This window comes from Rhyacophila brunnea, unplaced genomic scaffold, assembly GCF_057557595.1.
Source record: "Rhyacophila brunnea isolate RB1 unplaced genomic scaffold, BYU_Rbru_1.0 scaffold_11, whole genome shotgun sequence".
Lineage (NCBI taxonomy): Eukaryota > Metazoa > Arthropoda > Insecta > Trichoptera > Rhyacophilidae > Rhyacophila > Rhyacophila brunnea.
In genome coordinates, this window is record NW_028232763.1 from 5138439 (window position 1) to 5156205 (window position 17767).

A 17767-nucleotide genomic window follows, 5' to 3' on the forward strand; every position below is an offset into this window, starting at 1 on the left:
GAAAAAATCACATAAACATATTGTGTCCTCACCGGGGATCGAACCCATAGCTCCCGGTTGGAAGGCCAGCGCCTTACTCACTGCACTACGAGACCCGTATAATACATACTTTGTCGTCATACTTATTTGTTTACATCGAACTAACAATACAAATTGGAGATGGATTGTTTAAAACTCGATTAAATCCCGCCTAACTAAACCATAATAATTTTTGAGAATTATAAGAGCCATTAGTTAAAATATGTTTTAATTAAGTATGGAACCTTTAGTATAGTAGTCTATGTGCGTGGGCGCGAAGCCCTAGAGATGCAGGTTCGATTTTTGCGGGGTGGGTCTTACTTTTTTCAAAATGATTTTGTTCTATTGGTTATAATATATCGTCTCTGTTCTGGCAGAACACACTGACTGGAGAATACTAGTTTTGAGTAATTTGACTTGGTCTATCATGTGAGTTTATTAAGTAATCGTAAAAAGGATGACTTTAAAATAAAGACTGTTTATTTATTAAGAAGGTTTCTAGACGGTAAAGTTTGAAATAAGGAACATTTTGGTATAACTTACTCAATATGTCATTTTTTTCGAATTAGTGTCTTCTGCCAGAACAGTGACGATATTTTCCCAGTGTGTTTTCAGCGTTTTCAAAAAGTATGTATGTTAAACTGTGATAGATAAAAAAATTTTCTTCTTCATTTACGTTTTACTCATGTTTTCTCTTAAGAGTGCAGTATAATAGTAGCAGTATTAATTGACAACAACAATACTCTTTATTAGTCTTTGGTCACTTGTTTAACTATCGAATACTGCGTACTTAATCCTTCCATACATTCAATGAAAACAATTGTCCCGAAGCTAGCTGTATATTATATTAATATGAATACCACAATGTCACTCAAGGTCTAAATGCTACATATAAGGAGCAAAAATACACCAAGGAAAAAACATATCACCAATGCTGATATAAATAATTAATGAGCTCAAATCTTACTGGGTGACGTATAGGATATTGCTATTTCGCCCCAGCCTCGTTTGGAAATGTTTGTCAGTTTAATCCTGGTGACGCGATAGTGATGAAGTGTTAGTGGAAAACCTAAAAACTGTGCGAAACTTGCAGAATTGTGTGAAAAATTACCAACGAAGAGGAAAGTTGGAGATTATAACTAAACTGTAAGTACAACATATTTTTAATTATTTTACACTTTTTGAAGATATAAAAATAATGGGTACCAAGTGAGTTACCTCCTTAAAAAATTATATCGCAAATAGCAAATGGAAAGATTTATAACAAATTGCTAAGTAAATAAAAATTAGAATTTTTATAGTTGAACAACTTAAATTAAAATTGACCAGATAGCGATTTCTTCTACTGCACACGAATTACAAAGAGAAAATTTATTTATCGTTTCCGTTATTATGTCTGACTGCCCTTACATGAAGCGTAATGCATCATTTTCACTCGCTCGGCGTCGCTCTAACTACGTCATATTTTATATCAAAACTATCTAACTTCACGCTTATGTGGTATGTTTATATATGTATAAGTATATATATATTTATGGTAATTGTGCCGCAGATACCGTCATGAGCTTTTATATTTTTTTTTTACGAAAACAGTTTATTCCATGTAAATTGTAGACAATTATAATAAATACTTTTTTTTGTCGGCACATAAGCTTTTCGATCCAATAATTTTTAATTGAAAATTTGAAATTTTCATACATTTTTATGCATCATTTTAATAATAGGTAATATAAGTTGGATTATGTTAGATTAGGTTTGGTTTGGTCTAACAAGAATGTTATAAAATCTCATGACATCGTCTGCCACACATTTACCGCGATTTCTTCTACTGCGCAAGTAGTGAACAATTAATTATCGTTTCCGTTAATATTTCCATCTGCCCTTACATGTAGCGTATTGCATCATTTTCTCTCGCTCGACGTCGCTCTAACTACGTCATATTTTCTGTCAAAACTATCAAACTACACGCTTATATGGTATGTTTATATATTTATGTATATATATATATATTTTTTTTAACACTACAGTAGGCCATGAGACCCAATGATAGTGATGTAGTGAAACAGTGTTTTACTTAGTAAAAAAGAGAGACAATCACAAACACCCAGGCTTTGAGAAAATGGCGAACATACTGTGACGTCATATAGCCTCGTATAGCGGCAGGGTGTCGGTGACGATACGGTCACATTGTCAGTAATACATCTCAAAAACATACATAGGTATTAGAAAATATATTTTATGTAATAAAAATAATGGTACTTACTGAATTACCGATGTCCAATAACAAATAATGCTATATTCTTAAGCCTTGCCTATAAAAAATAGTAAATTTATCAAAAAATATGTTATTTTAATCTTCGTTTGTTTACATTCTATCTATGCTAGTAACGTCACTCAAAATTTAACATATTGATAACACCATAATGGTTTATATATTTTTAAGAAATCAATTATTTTTTACCTATATATTATAAGTAATTTTTTTATTACGTTTTTATTAGGTTGTATTCTTATTAATTTGTCCGGTGGTTGTTTGTCCGGTACAAATCTTGCAATCGTTTTTTAACTAACTTCCCGACTATCTAGACATTTGAAACTTTTAGAGTATATCAGAACACGATGCCAATGCATTTTTTAATACTTTTAGCCATTTTTAAGTAGAGTTAAATTCATTTTCAGTTAATTCTGTTTTGTATGAAAAGTTATTTCGGAAGAAATCCGTAATCCAATCCACTATTATTGGTTGCTAGGGTCCTAACAACTAAATTATTAATATATACGTGCCTTACTATGGAAATCAATATCAGTGTCAAAATTACATTTCAGTATTATTTCTATCAAATACAATTTTTTTTTGATCGTTTAAACTAGTCAAGTCAAGTTTATTTGATTCAACAGAAAATTTAAAAACGTTGTAAATAAAAAGTTCTTTTTATCTTGTAATTATTAATTTAACTCATCGGTTATTTACTTTCTCAGTATACCTACCTTATTTTTATTATTTTTTATAATTATTATCATTAATAAATATATAGGTAACTAAATTATATTTTTCTCTCGATTTCATTGAACGAGAAATGGTGTTTACCTATTATGCACATAGTCTAGATTCCAAAGATACATTGAAAAATAACACATGAATTTTTGAAAGACACGGATTTCGAACCCGAAATCCACGACACTATTTACCGACGCGTTACCACTCCGTCATACTTATACTAATATGTTTATATTACAGCCCGACAGGACTTGAATCTGTATCTGCGGAATTAGCGCCAGCATGCTTTTCCAATGCTACGGGCGTTTTAGTTAATTACGAAATCGGTTAGTAATTAAGAAATTAATTGATACCTACCCTAATTTAATATACTATAACCGATAGCCAACAAGCATTTCACGTAACAACAAATAGTTAAAATCGCACTCGCAAAAGCATACCGCCGCGAATCCAGCAGATAAAGGTTCAAGTCCCGTCGGGTGTCGTATTTTTTTCTACAAAATGATTTTTTCTAGTCTGTATATGTATGAGATGTTTTCAATGTATGTATATCTTTAATGTATCATAAAATTAAATTAATCTTTTTGGGAGTATCTATAAGCATAAGGAAATGCCTCGGTTGATCCCTTACTGGAAAATTTAATTGAGCGTTACTAAATTATATTAGATCAATGGATTCAAATTCGGAGACGACGCATAATTTCATGGAATTTAAAGGGCACCAACAATACGTAGCATCTAGAAAATGTGGAAGTTTTTTTTTCATGGATTCTATACTAAAATTTATTGTCAGTGGAAAAGCTAATTGATAGAATAGCTAACACAGACGTGTCCAATGTTGGGTAGAAAAACTGATCGTAGTGAAGATTTCTTTTTGATAGGAAAAGATAAGAAAAGTTCGTACAGTTCGGTTATCAGTAATACAGCGGAAAACACATTTTGAAAATAGCCGATAAACTGGATTATTTGTTAGGTTAACCTAACCAAACCTAACCTAACCTAAACTAACCCAAACTAATAAATAATCCAGTATATCGGGTATTTTTAAAATGCGTTTTCCGCTGTATTCCTGATAACCGAACAGCACCGAAAAGTTTTCATCCTTGTTTTTGGACAGAAAAAATAGAGGAAAGAACTAAATGTGTGCACCCCTAAAAGTTTTTTTTTCACATTTTGTGACTCAATGAAGTCAAAAGTTTCGATACCTATACTGTAATGGAACTATATGCCAGGGTGGGTATAGGCTGTTAAGATCCGATGTAAATAGTATACACTAAACTTTGTCAGCCAAACGTATTTTTTTTCATTAAACTAAGACTACAATGTCTAGACATTAATTTGTTTGTTTTAAAATTTCAATAAAACCCTGCCTAATTTAAGCCATAGTAGATAATAGATAAAAAAAATATGTATCTATAAAATATCTAAAGTAATGCCATTAAATCATACATAATGTAAGACATTTTATGGTTAGAATTTTTTTTGTTATTGATTTCTGTTCGGTTCAGGCAGGGATAATGAATTTTAAAACACTAACCTACACTATTTGTAATATGTATTCTTAATTCAATGAAAACAAATAATGAAAAATTGTGCACTATTTTTGTCAGATCGCCTTTAGCATACCTAAACTATTATAGGTTGATTTATGCAGGGCTTAATTGAATTTTAAAAACTAACTTGCACCATCTGCAAATTGTATTTTTAGTTAAATGAAAACAAATAAGTATGACTGACAAAGTTTAGTGTGTACAATAATTTATGTTGGATCTTAACAGCCAAACTGCTATATTATAATAAAGTCCAAGACGTGAATTTAATAAAAAGCAAGGTCGGTAAAAATACAAATATTTTGTGGTATATTACAGTGAAATAATAATACCATTATTAGGTATATTTTGTTTTGTGAATATTACATTTTCATGGAAGACACAATCATTTCTAGCCTAATAAAACCCAAAGTGAACGAAAAAGAGTAATAGGCATCCGGGGATGAAGTAATATTCATTACCTGTGAATAAAACGTTTCCGTTCTTATATTCAAAATTAAAATACCTTCAATATAAATTTGTTCAACCGTACTAAATCCAACAAGCATTATTACTCGAAACAAAATTGTAATACAGGTTTAATAAATAAAAACTTTCCGAGAAAAATATAGATGACTAAATATTTCATAAATAAAACACCTCAATTATAATTACTTATATCACGGTATTCGTCAAATAAAGATCTTACTTTATTTATAAGTCGATATTTATTTTCTTGTGAAACAGTTATATTTATTTCATAAACTTTTACATTTTCTCAAAAAACTTTTTGTTAAATTCAGTAAAGTTTCGTTACGTAGAAAATGAGTTATTCAATTTGGGCAGGTAATTTTGATAGACAATAATGACGTTTCAATCAAAATAAATTTAAATATACTAATATAATTATCTTTCATTTCCTTTTGAGTTTTGCGATTGTCAACAATAATGTCATTATATTATTACAAAGCTTTCAGCGCTAATTGAAAAAAAATGAATTGGTCTATATAAAATATTGATTATCAGAAAAGAATAATTATTGCAGGTACATACTGAAAACTTATTTGTGTATATTGAACTTGCGGCTATAAGAAAGTGTAAATTTATATTTTTTTAAACAGCATTTACGTAGATACGAGGGTGGGTCAATAATTCCTTAGAAAAAAGCATTAAAACAGTTTTTATTTTTGTATTTTTTTTTTATTTCTCAACATAATCTCCTTGGAGCTCAATACACTTGGTTAGACGTTTCTCAATTTTTTTTAAACCGTCAGAAAAATAAGTTTTCGGAAGGTCCTCAAAATAAGCATTTGTCCGATCGATGACTTCTTCATTTGAAAAAAAACGTTGTCCACTTAGCCATTTTTTTAAGTTTGGGAAAAGGAAAAAGTCACTGGGGGCTAAATCTGGCGAATACGGTGGGTGGTTGACCAATTCGAACTTCAATTCTTCAATTTTAGCCATTGATCGTAAACATGTGTGAACACGGGCATTGTCCTGATGAAAGAGGATTTTTTTCCTGTTTAAATGAGGCCGTTTTTCTTCAATTTTGTTTTTTAGCTGGTCCAATAAAGATGCATAATAATCCCCTGTTATTGTTTTTCCTTTTTCCAAATAGTCAACGAAAATAATTTCACGTGCATCCCAAAATACAGTAGCCATAACCTTACCAGCTGATTTTACGGTTTTCGCCTTCTTTGGACATGGTTTGCCTTCGCAATCCACTGCTTTGACTGTTCTTTCGTCTCGGGAGTATAGTGGTGTATCCATGTTTCATCTACAGTCAAAAAGCGACGAAAAAATTCATCCGGATTGCGTTGCATGAGCGACAACAGGGCTTTAGAGGCCACCACCCTATTGCGTTTATTGTCGACTGTGAGCAAACGCGGCACCCATCTTGCAGAAATTTTTTTCATGCCCAATTTGTCATGTAAAATAGAAATGACGCTACCTTTTGAGATCCCTGTAACCTCAATTATCTCACTCAACTTTAATCTTCGGTCACTTAACACCATATCGTGGATTTTATTGATCATTTCTGGTGTAGTCACCTCTACAGGACGTCTTGAGCGTGGTTCATCCTTTGTTGATGTACGACCACGTTTAAATTCATTTAACCAGTTATAAATAGTTGCAAGTGAAGGAGCAGATATGCCGTGAACTAAATCCAACTCATTTTTTATTTCCTTTGCTGTTAACCCTTTTATATTAAAATGTTTAATAACAGCTCTAAACTCAATTTTCTCCATTTTCCATTTTTCCATTTTCCACAAGCAAATTTTTTTTTTAAATGTACGAGAAACACACAACAACCCGACCAATCTGATTGAAACTTCGCAGCATACTGAATCGGTAGTGCCGCTGCATGAAAACAAACCGCTTACAGTACTAGTCGCGTCACCTGTCGGCTTTTCTAAGGACTTATTGACCCACCGTATTATATATATATATATATTTATTTTTCCGACCATGTCCGATCCTAATAGGATCAAATGGGCCTCTACATAGTGGAGGTTTGTATTGACAGATTTTGTTTTTTTACGAGAAATCGATGTCAGCCACTTGCTCAACCTATTAGGTCCATATCCTGACACACACAAATTGAAAAACAATATGTGTACTTGCCAGACCCAGGATTCGAACCTGGGACCCACGGCTTTATAGTCCAATGCTTATGCCGCGCGGCCACCGTGGATATTATATACATACGTTTTATTAGTATTATTATTATAAGTATTTTTTTTAATGTTGATAAAATACAATTATTATGACAGATATTTAGAATAACTTTTTAATCAATATTTATGTATATCATATCGAGTTTTGGTATTGTGAGTTGTGTTCAAGCAAAATATCAGTTTAATATAAATAAAAAGTTCATGTTAAATACATTTTCATAAAAATAAATCAATTTAAAAATATACATTAAAACTATAAGTTATAAAAAATGTGTTGCGTTCATCCAAAACTTAATTTTTATGATAAAAATTTGCAACTAATTAATATGAACCCAATAACAAGATGAAAGCATATTTTACAGCAGTTATTATTAAATAATCTTAACATTTTGTAAACAGAAAATGTAAACGTTTTAGTACCCGCTTGTTGATCACAACAAAATTTATATCGACTGTGAAAGGAAAAAGGGCAAAATCTACACAAAACAAATTTTACAGAAGGCACGAAAATGTTTTTGTTATGGTGTCAAATACAAAATTAACATATTAACCTTAAAATGAATGATAATAAATAATTTGGTTTTGACATTCTTAATCTGATATTAATTATTGAGAAACAACAAAAATTATCGTTTTTCCCCACGTCACTTCCTTCGTTTATTTTTTAATTTCTAGGTAAATTTAGATAAGAAATCGGCATTTTCAGCTTAAATCCTTCGGATATAACGTGTATTTAGTCGTGTGCAACTTTATTACGCAATAAAACCTTTTTGAAAACACTGAGGGTTACGCTCTTTTGCCTTTCTACAGTCGATGTGACTAAATATTTCTAGTATAATATAGTAGTAGGCCTAGGCTATCCTTCAACATTTTTATACAGAGAATATCAAACAATGATAATTAGAATATAACATTCGTTAATTATGTATACAATAAAGAATCTTTTTTGTAATATCATTAACATAACATTTAAAAACACCCGTGATTGGGTCTCTAATCAAGACAACTGATAAAGTATGCAACACCTGTGTTGTCATTGGAAAATAATTTATTTAAATACAATCAAGTCTTCTTCCTTGGATGAAAATAGCCTAGGCAGCTCTGTACGAGCCTCATAGAGTAACTTCAGTTGGGTACACTTGGGACAGCCGTATATTATACCTACTTAAAATGATTATCAAAGAATTATCGATATTGTATGTTTTATAATTAATAGTTTCTCAACACCGATGCAATGAGTAAAATACTTCTCTTATAAAAGCGGAATTACATTGTTTTTCTTTGAAAATAGAATTACTTAATCATTTTAAATTTTGAAAACTTTCTTTGCAGTATTTTTATTCTATACCTACTGAATGTAGGTACATAAGATTAAGACTGTTAATTTTTTTATTATAGAAAATACATTATTCTAAAAACCTTAGAAACATACCAATTAATAAATTTAAATATTTAATCAAAAATTATTAGCCATTTCAAGTAAGTTAGAATAAAAAAATCTTGGAGTGATCCTTGACGTCGGTTAGTAACTAAAGTTATATCTACTTTGATTTAAAGATACAAAAGCCGATCGTAATAGTAGCTCAATTTAGAAAGCGCTTCAGAGAGTATTAAAATCCTTTTATTAAATTTTGTCGCAATTAAGTATGGCGCCTTTAGCATTCATAGTGGTCTATGTGCATGGGCGCGAAACCCGAGAGATGCAGGTTCAATCCTGCGCGGTGTCTTACCTTTTCAAAAAAGATTTTTTCTATTGGTTATATTATTCATTTTAATAAATCCTAAAAAAATGTTAAATTTAAGTATGTGAGTTTGGTGATTTTTTTTTTGTTTAAATGATTTACTTCCTATTAAAGTTTAGATTAAAATAGTAACAAACAGCAAATTGATTATGTTTAGTCGTATATTTTTTGTATGGTACTTCTGGATCTTAATATGTATATATTATGTTAGTCAGATAAGGGTAGGGATCGCAATTAATACCGGTATTTCTACATCGGGATTCCAGTATTTGTCGAAACTAAAATACCGGTATTTTCGGTATTAAGAAAGCAGATATAAAATGTATTTAATGTTTTTACTCTTTTCCTTTAAGACACAAATATTTTAACTGCAAGCTCTAATTAATACTCTTTATTTAAAGACTTGAACGATCAATATACACAATTAATTAAACAATTAAAAAAATAAGACTATATGAGAGGCGGACTGATATATCAAATGTCTTACAATAATAATATACAACTCAAAAAATCATACGGAATTCAATATACTTTCAGAAATATTTAATCCGATCATGAAATAAAATGCAAGTTGTAAAAACATACAGTTTTATCATATTAGTATCTTAAATATTTATTATTATTTATTGATCGATACTTCATTTTGTAACCTTTCCTCTACCATCCTGTAAAAATCTGCCCGTTTTGGTGATATCACAATCGGTTATCGTATGAGATTAAAAATATTACTGTATATCAGAGAGAAATGCTTCTTCGTCATTATTGTGCTATTTTTTTCATCTATAAAACGGTCAAAAGAGCAGCAACACTTGGTTATAATATACGAGTATTTCCATATAATATTCCAGCATACGAGAAGGCCGGTCATAATTCCAACTTAAATCTGATGGATATCTATAAATTATACGTATTTATTGGATATTTTCATCGATTTTGAATATAATAACATTTTAATTTGATCTAATATTGATGATTCTGGGAATAGCTAAAATATGAATATGATAAAGTGAACATTAACTTGACTGAAATATTTTCAATCAAAGAGGCTTACGTCACTTAAATAAATATTACAGCAACGGCTGGGTTAACAAATACTGGTATAGATATTTTCATTCGGTATTGCAACCCCTAAATAGGGGTCCCGCCAAGCAATAAGAGTTCTAGCGTAAGTATATATATCAGTAGCGAAGGGTGGAGGTAGGCTGTTAAGATCCGCTATAAATAGTGTATATTAAGCTTTGTTAGTCAAACGTATTTGTTTTTACTGTACTACGACTACATTTTACAGATAGTATTGGTTAGTTTTTAAAAATCAATTAAGCCTTGCAGTAACCAAACCATAATAGTTGTCGTATATAATGGGCGATACCATAAAATTGTGCACACTTTTTCGTTCATACTTATTTGTTTTCGTTGGATTAAGAATACAATCATATTATTTACACATAAGTAGGCAAGTACTGATTGTTGGTTTATTTTTTAAATTCATTAAACCAAGCTGAAATAGATAAAACTATCGAAAGTTATGTATAATTTAAATGCATATTTAAAGATATTTTATAGGTGAACGAGTATTGTTTAACTATTATCTATTATGGTTTAGTTTTCGCAAGGTTTAATAGAAATTTAAAAACAAACTTATACCATATGTGGATTGTAGTCTTATTTCAATGAAAACAAATATGTATGACTGACAAAGTTTAATGTGCACTATTTATGGTGAATCTTAACAGCCTACCTCCACCCTTCGCCACTGACATATATATAATATATTAAATGAATATGTACCCAATGACTTCCAGTCTTGTATGTATTCTTTGTCAACGGAAATAATGTTAGAAAATTACCTTTACATCTTACACTAATCGCTCTGTGTCTATTCTTATACCATAAAAGAGTTAAGTACCAAGTTATCCGGAAGATGAAATAATAGACTTCGCTTAACAAAGCAGATGAGTACAGACGTTTAGTATTAATTATAAAAGAATTCATAGTAAAATGTTTTGAGAAGTATTAATTAGCGGAGGTTATACAATAGTCTGTTGACAAAGAATCTGACTACAACTGCCATTCTACACGAGCAAATAAAATACCACGGTTTACCTGCTACTGACAAAATATACTGTCGAAACGTTTTACCTGTCATGGGAGAAGGCATTCAGAAAGCGCGCAGCGGTTGGAACGCCTCGGGAGGCGATATTGAACTATTGTCCCACTACACTGATTTTGTCATGCCTTATTATCTTGATCTGTCACAGTGTTTATATTCTGTGCTCAGCTTAAATAGATAAATGAACCATCTCTATAAACAAACGCTACAAAATAGTTTTTCATGAAAATTACGTCTTTCCTTTTTAATAAGTTTTTTCAGAACGTTTCCAACCAAAACTCTGATTCAGTTATATATCGTCACCTCAATACTACAACTAGAAAACTCTGATTTGGTCATTGTTGGGAAACTGAAATTTAAACTTTACTTGATTAACATAAATTTTGGATATAACTATTATTTAAAATAAAAATGGAAAATTGTGCTTGTCTTATTGGGGACAATTAAAACGTTCAATTGTTTAAAAAGATATTGCAGAATTATTATTTTATTTATTTAATGCATTATGGTTTAAAGTTATCTAGAATTTTCAAACACAAAATTAATACAGTTCCCATTAACCTTTGATTTACCTAGTTTTATCGGGTCTAGGACGATTTGGCACCGGACAACTGGACGCCACGGAATTCGAAAATAAATAGACGTTAGGTACTTATAGGTACTTTAAAAAAATATTCAATATTATTTAAATGGTTATATTATGATTTAATAGTTGGTGAGAATGTAAATATGCAGACGTAAACAATGATTTAATCGTGCATATGTTTAAGTTCCAACGAAAAAAGAGTTTTTTATTTTATATAAAGCCTTAGGCATGGTAATTCTCAATCCGCGATAAAGAATACATTATGTTAAGAGTAAAATGAATTCAAACTACTAAGTAGTAGATAGAAACTGATTAAAATACTTCGTCTACGTTCTGTATACGTGTCTACGACAGTGCGGCGTCCAATTGTCCGGAGGCCAGTCGTCCCATTCCCGTTTTATCATTTTGCAGAGAAGGCAGTGTAGAATCATATTCAATAACTATCTCAAAAACAGTGATAATCAAGTTATCTAGTTGTAGTATTGAGGTGACGATATATACTCAGTTTATTCATAAATATTCGAATTAAACAAAATTATAACCACAGCTAAATATGGACACTAATACCTACCATGTTTTCTTTTAGGTTAATTTTCATTCAAACAATTTCTTGAATGGATAGACTTATAATACGTCATTATGAATGTCTATCACGTACAACTATAATATGCATTGTTGATACTATATAAATTGTGTACACCAAATTAAGACACAATTAAATTTATCGTAGAGGACCAAGTTATTTATAATAGCGCATATCATTAGGGTCTATAATCACGAATTTCGATAAATACCGGTATAAAAAAGTTGCATAATGTTAGTCTATTCGACAATTTCATATATTTTTACTCTATAATGTTATGTAAATATCGGCCCCTTTTCTGAAATATTTCGTAATAAACGGATACACACCCGCGAAAAACCAGCCTGTATAAACAAGCAATTATTCATATCAACAGTAAAGTTGTAAATAAAGTAAATTATTCAATCATTTTAAAAATCTGTGGATTAAATATAATTGTAATCACGTAATGCGTTTATATGTTTTTTGACACTCAGCAGGCTTTTTGTACATTTTAAAGCTAAAAGGCTTACAATTTAGGACTGTCTTCCTTAATAATAACATCGTATAGTCACCGTATCTACTTACATAGACATTAACATAGCTTTCAAAAGTTTTGGACTTAGCTTATTTTGATGACATCACAATTCTATATAATCCAAACAATATATTATAATATTATCGACTATTTTACCACGTTTTTATTAGCTCGTATTCTTGTTTGTCAAGATTTGTATTGGACGATAGAAGATTTTTAAATAACTTCCCGACTAGCTAGATATTTGAAACTTTTAGAATATATCAGAACACGACGACAATGCATTCTTTTAATACTTTTAGCCATTTTTAAGCAGAATTGAATTCATTTTCAGTTTTCATTCTGTTTTGTATGAAAAGTTATTATTGTTGGTTGCTAAGGGGGTCCTAGCAACTAAATTATTAATATATACATGCGTTACTATGAAAATCAATATGAAATGTCAAAATGACATTTCAGTATTCATTATTTATTCAGTATTTCTATCAAGTAAAATAAAAAGTTTTTATTTATACATAGAATTGTCAAGTTTATATGATTCAACAGAAAATTTAAAAACGTGGTATATAAAAAGTTATTTTTATCTTGTAGTTATATAATATTAAAACATCAACCGACGTGCATTTGAAATAATGTACCCATCTCGTTTCTAAGTTACTTCACGTGCATACAGGCATAGAAACTAAAATTTATTCAACTTATTTTAAATTCTAAAACAATAGTACCAAACTATAAAATAATTAAACTATACTCATGGCTTACTTTACATTTTACATGAATAATATGTGATAAAATTAACAATTGGTATACCAAATAGTTGATGAATTTGTGCGTTATCGTAAAATGTGTGAATTATTAAAAGTCAATCCTTGCACTGGCAACTATTTTTATTGCTCGCTACCATTCTTCTATATACCGATAACATAAATAAATGAATTTTGACCTCCATATCGACCATGTCCGATTCTAATAGGATCATTTATGGGCCTCCACAGAGTAGAGGTTTGTATTAACAGATTTTGTTTTTTACGAGAAATGGATGTCAGCCACTTGCTCAAGCTATTAGGTCCATACCCTGACAAACACAAATTGAAAAACAATATGTGTACTTGCTAGACCCTGGATTCGAAACTGGGACCCACGGCGTTATAGTACAACGCTTAAGCCGCGCGGCCACCGTGGGTGATATATTGTAGATATTTCTATGATATATCTGAAAACTAAAAGAGAAAATGACTTTGCTCATTAAAATCATCCCATGTAAACAGATGGTTATGTTCAAGTATATTCATCTCATGAACTCTCACAACATTGCTATTACATTGCATATTTAAAATCCATGTTTATATTGTCTTTACATCATTTTTATCGTATCCGCAGGTGTACTCATAACTAATATTGTACATACTAATAAAATGTGTATATAGTTAACAATAATTATTTCTATTTGCATAGAATAAGGGTTTATATTATAAATTTGGGATCATATCGATACCATATTATATCAATAGGGAAACTTTGCAGAATTTTTGAAAAATGAGAATTTTTGCAGAAATTCTCATTTTATTTTTAAAGCCTTGATTTTGAGAAAATATTATATTTTTTAGATTTATTTTAGTGGTATTCAGCAATGCACAATGAAAATTTACAATTTAATAAAAAATGAACCAAGAAATTCCAGTATATTTACTGAATTAATGATTAATCTCGTTGTTCGGTTTTATGACACATTGAAAAAGTTTTTGAGTCTTTTTTCTCTGAATAAATACAAAACCGGTTTCTATTTTACCACGTTTTCCTTAGCTCGTATTCTTGTTTGTCCGGTGGTTGTTTATCCAGTACAAATCTTAGAATCGATTTTTAACTAACTTTTCGACTAGCTAGACATTTGAAACTTTTAGAATATATCAAAACACGATGCCAATGCATTCTTTTAATACTGTTAGCCATCTTTAAGTAGAATTGAATTCATTTTTAGCTAATTCTGTTTTGTATGAAAAGTTATTTCGAAAGAAATCCGTAATCCAATCCACTATTATTGGTTGCTAAGGGGGTGGTCTTAGCAACTAAATTATTAATATATACGTGCGTTACTATGGAAATCAAAATGACATTTCAGTATTCTGTATTTATTTGTTTGTTGCAAAATTGCAAAATAAAGATGTATTGACAATTGCCTTATTTGTCCTAAATTATTAATACATAGAATTGTCAAGTTTATACAATTCAACACAATTTAAAAAAGTGGTATAGAAAAAGTTCTTTTTATCTTGTAATTATTTTATAACTAAAACATACTGTAACTGGCGACCAACGTTGGCCCAAAGTGTTTCATATGTTATACACCATCATAACATCATATGCAATTAAATTTTGACTTGTTTTCATATTGTATTGAGGCACTAATATAATATGAATATTAAATTTAAAAAAACTTCTTTCTAAAATGTATATTGATCGACCACGTTTACTTGATAATATCTTTAATAGTCCGGAGTATTCATACAAATGACAACATATTAGATTTAAAAAAAACGTCAATGAGACCAATTTTATTTGTATTAAGTGTACAATTTTGTATAATGGGACAAGACGATTTACGATCCAAGAACAAGTACGAATTGGCCAATTTGACACGTGAGACTAATTTCAATTACCAACTGCAACAGTCATATAATATTTTATCGTTATAAGCATTTTTCTTATAGATAGGACTCGGCCTTACATACAAAATCTCAATATTAATTTGGACACAATATTTCTTATATTATATATAAATAAAAATTTCTTTAAACTTTTACGATTAGCTGAAATTATATTGAAAAATTCCGTATCCGGAAATTTGTACGTAAACAGTTCACTGCAGGACACTTATAGGGTGTTCATCCAACATTTTCGAATGCGATTTTACGCCAGATATATACCTAATACGCCCTTGTAATTGCGTTCATCCAAATTTAGTACATAAGCATCTCGCCGAACCCGAACACCTACCTAATGCCCCTCTACCATAAGTTTAGCGAACCGATTGCTAAATTCGGCAAAATCCATTTTTGACAGATCGCAATTGACAGCCCGCGTTTGTTGATAATTGTCATAGGTACTTGTTTTCTTCCGTATTTCATTATGATTCAGTGTATTATTTTGATTATTGTCTAATGGTACTATCTATTTTACAATTGATTCTATAATTGGTGCTTCATTTTATTCAATCATGAATGCTTTATTTATAGGTACTAAACTTTGCTTTCGTAGATAAAGCTAATCTACAATGTCGCAAATTTCGTAAAAGCGGCGACGCTTTCAAATTTAAGAGTCTCGTTAGTAAATACACATCAGACGCAGATTCATGAAATCAAATAAATACAAGTAATATAATATTTTGAACAACTCAATTCACATGATTATGCTGGAATCGATTTATGCATAATAATTATATGGTAGGTAGGTATACTATCACGATAACCATTTACTTTCATTTGTTTATATTGTAATGATTATTTATTCAATAACGTTTATTCGGCATTCGGATTATCCGGCCATAATGTAGTATTAATCGAAAAATAAAAGAAATAATATGAAAGTAAATGTAATAGCGAGTTCAAAATATATGGAGCACTAGGGATATCTAGCGGCAAAATGTGAAAAATTGTCATTTATTTGACAGTTAAGTGCCCATAGACATCAAAAACTGACCATAGAGAAAAAATATTTTTCTGTTTTAATATAAGGAATACTTGTTTCAAATAGACGCGCATGTACAAACACCGTTATTTGAATGGAGCATAATAAGACACGGCGGCACCCGTATGTACAAATCCGCAGATAAGTGGGTGAACACTCGACAAGTTTTATTACGGCAATAAACGGTTTCGGCGTAAGGTGAGACCATCATAAACCATTCGGTTCGGCTTATTTCCATGGATACCTTGTTATTCGTGCGCCGCAGTACGTCTTTACTAGGTTAGGTTAGGTTAGGTTAGTGACACGAACAAAAACGCCGACCTTCAGTTAGTGTTTATGGCAGAGTATGGTTTAACGACATAACTATACAAATCTAGCCTTGTAGTCAATTCTACTTCTCAAATAGCCGTGCGACAACCTCACGACGAGGTACAAACAGAATATATAAGTCCCATGGTCCTAAACTATGGAAGAAGCAGAGAAGAAATGGTCGAAAAAGACCATGAACAGGTAACCAGTAGCGTAATCGTTTAGTATTAGGAAGTAAAATGTATGTTGTTAACCTTTTCTTTGTAAAATGTAATAAAATTTTACGTAAAAAATTTCGCCTCGGAGAATCGAGACTGTTCAAGTGTAATTGGAACGCTGTGACCGCAGACCTCGAAATGACACGCCATGAAATTTCAAATCGATCTATTTCGGAAATAATTTCCGGGAAATCTCCATTAAACTTAGAAAATAAGTTATGGGAGAGATTGTTTACGTAAAATTAAGCAGGTACATGCTTCAATAACTTTTATAGCTATAATGGAAGTGTATGAAAATTGGAAAAGAAAATTGAATATTTATAAATTTATATACTGTATAATTGTAAATAAAGAATTTTAATACTAATTTTATCAATACAAGATAGGAGTTAACTACCGTTATAAAAATATTGTAAACGCGTATCTATATCTATAGACGCGTAATTATAATTATAGATTTTGTTAATGCTGTAACTCGCTAACTATAATGAATATTGTAAAAGTAACAATTGGAAAAACTTAAGATTCTGGTATAGATGGGTTTCTACTCATAAACAATAATAAATCTTAATTGCCTCCTAAGTAATAAAAGAATCAAATACTGCGACTAAAAACACAAATTGACGCGTGACCTTGAACCTTAACTGAATTCTGTTCGACTAGAATTTACGGCCCGGCTGTGTTGAGTTGCCAGATAAAAATAGATTCAAGGTTACGTTTAGATTACTATGGAAAAGCCACTATTAAGGACGAAATAAATTTGTAGTCGCTTGTAAATAACATCTTGTTAGGATT

General features: G+C 30.5%; 2 protein-coding genes across 2 annotated transcripts in view; one reads left to right on the forward strand and one right to left on the reverse strand.

Annotated features, from left to right (window-relative positions):
- Positions 1-17767, reverse strand: part of LOC147078296 (acyl-CoA Delta-9 desaturase-like) — a 63936-nt gene that overhangs the window by 20920 nt on the left and 25249 nt on the right. The gene's annotated exons all lie outside the window — the stretch shown is intronic.
- Positions 911-17767, forward strand: part of LOC147078297 (acyl-CoA Delta-9 desaturase-like) — an 88468-nt gene continuing 71611 nt past the window's right edge. Inside the window, exon 1 of the mRNA XM_085958339.1 lies at positions 911-1164. The gene's annotated coding sequence lies outside the window, so the exon portion shown is untranslated. The remainder of the gene's footprint in view (positions 1165-17767) is intronic.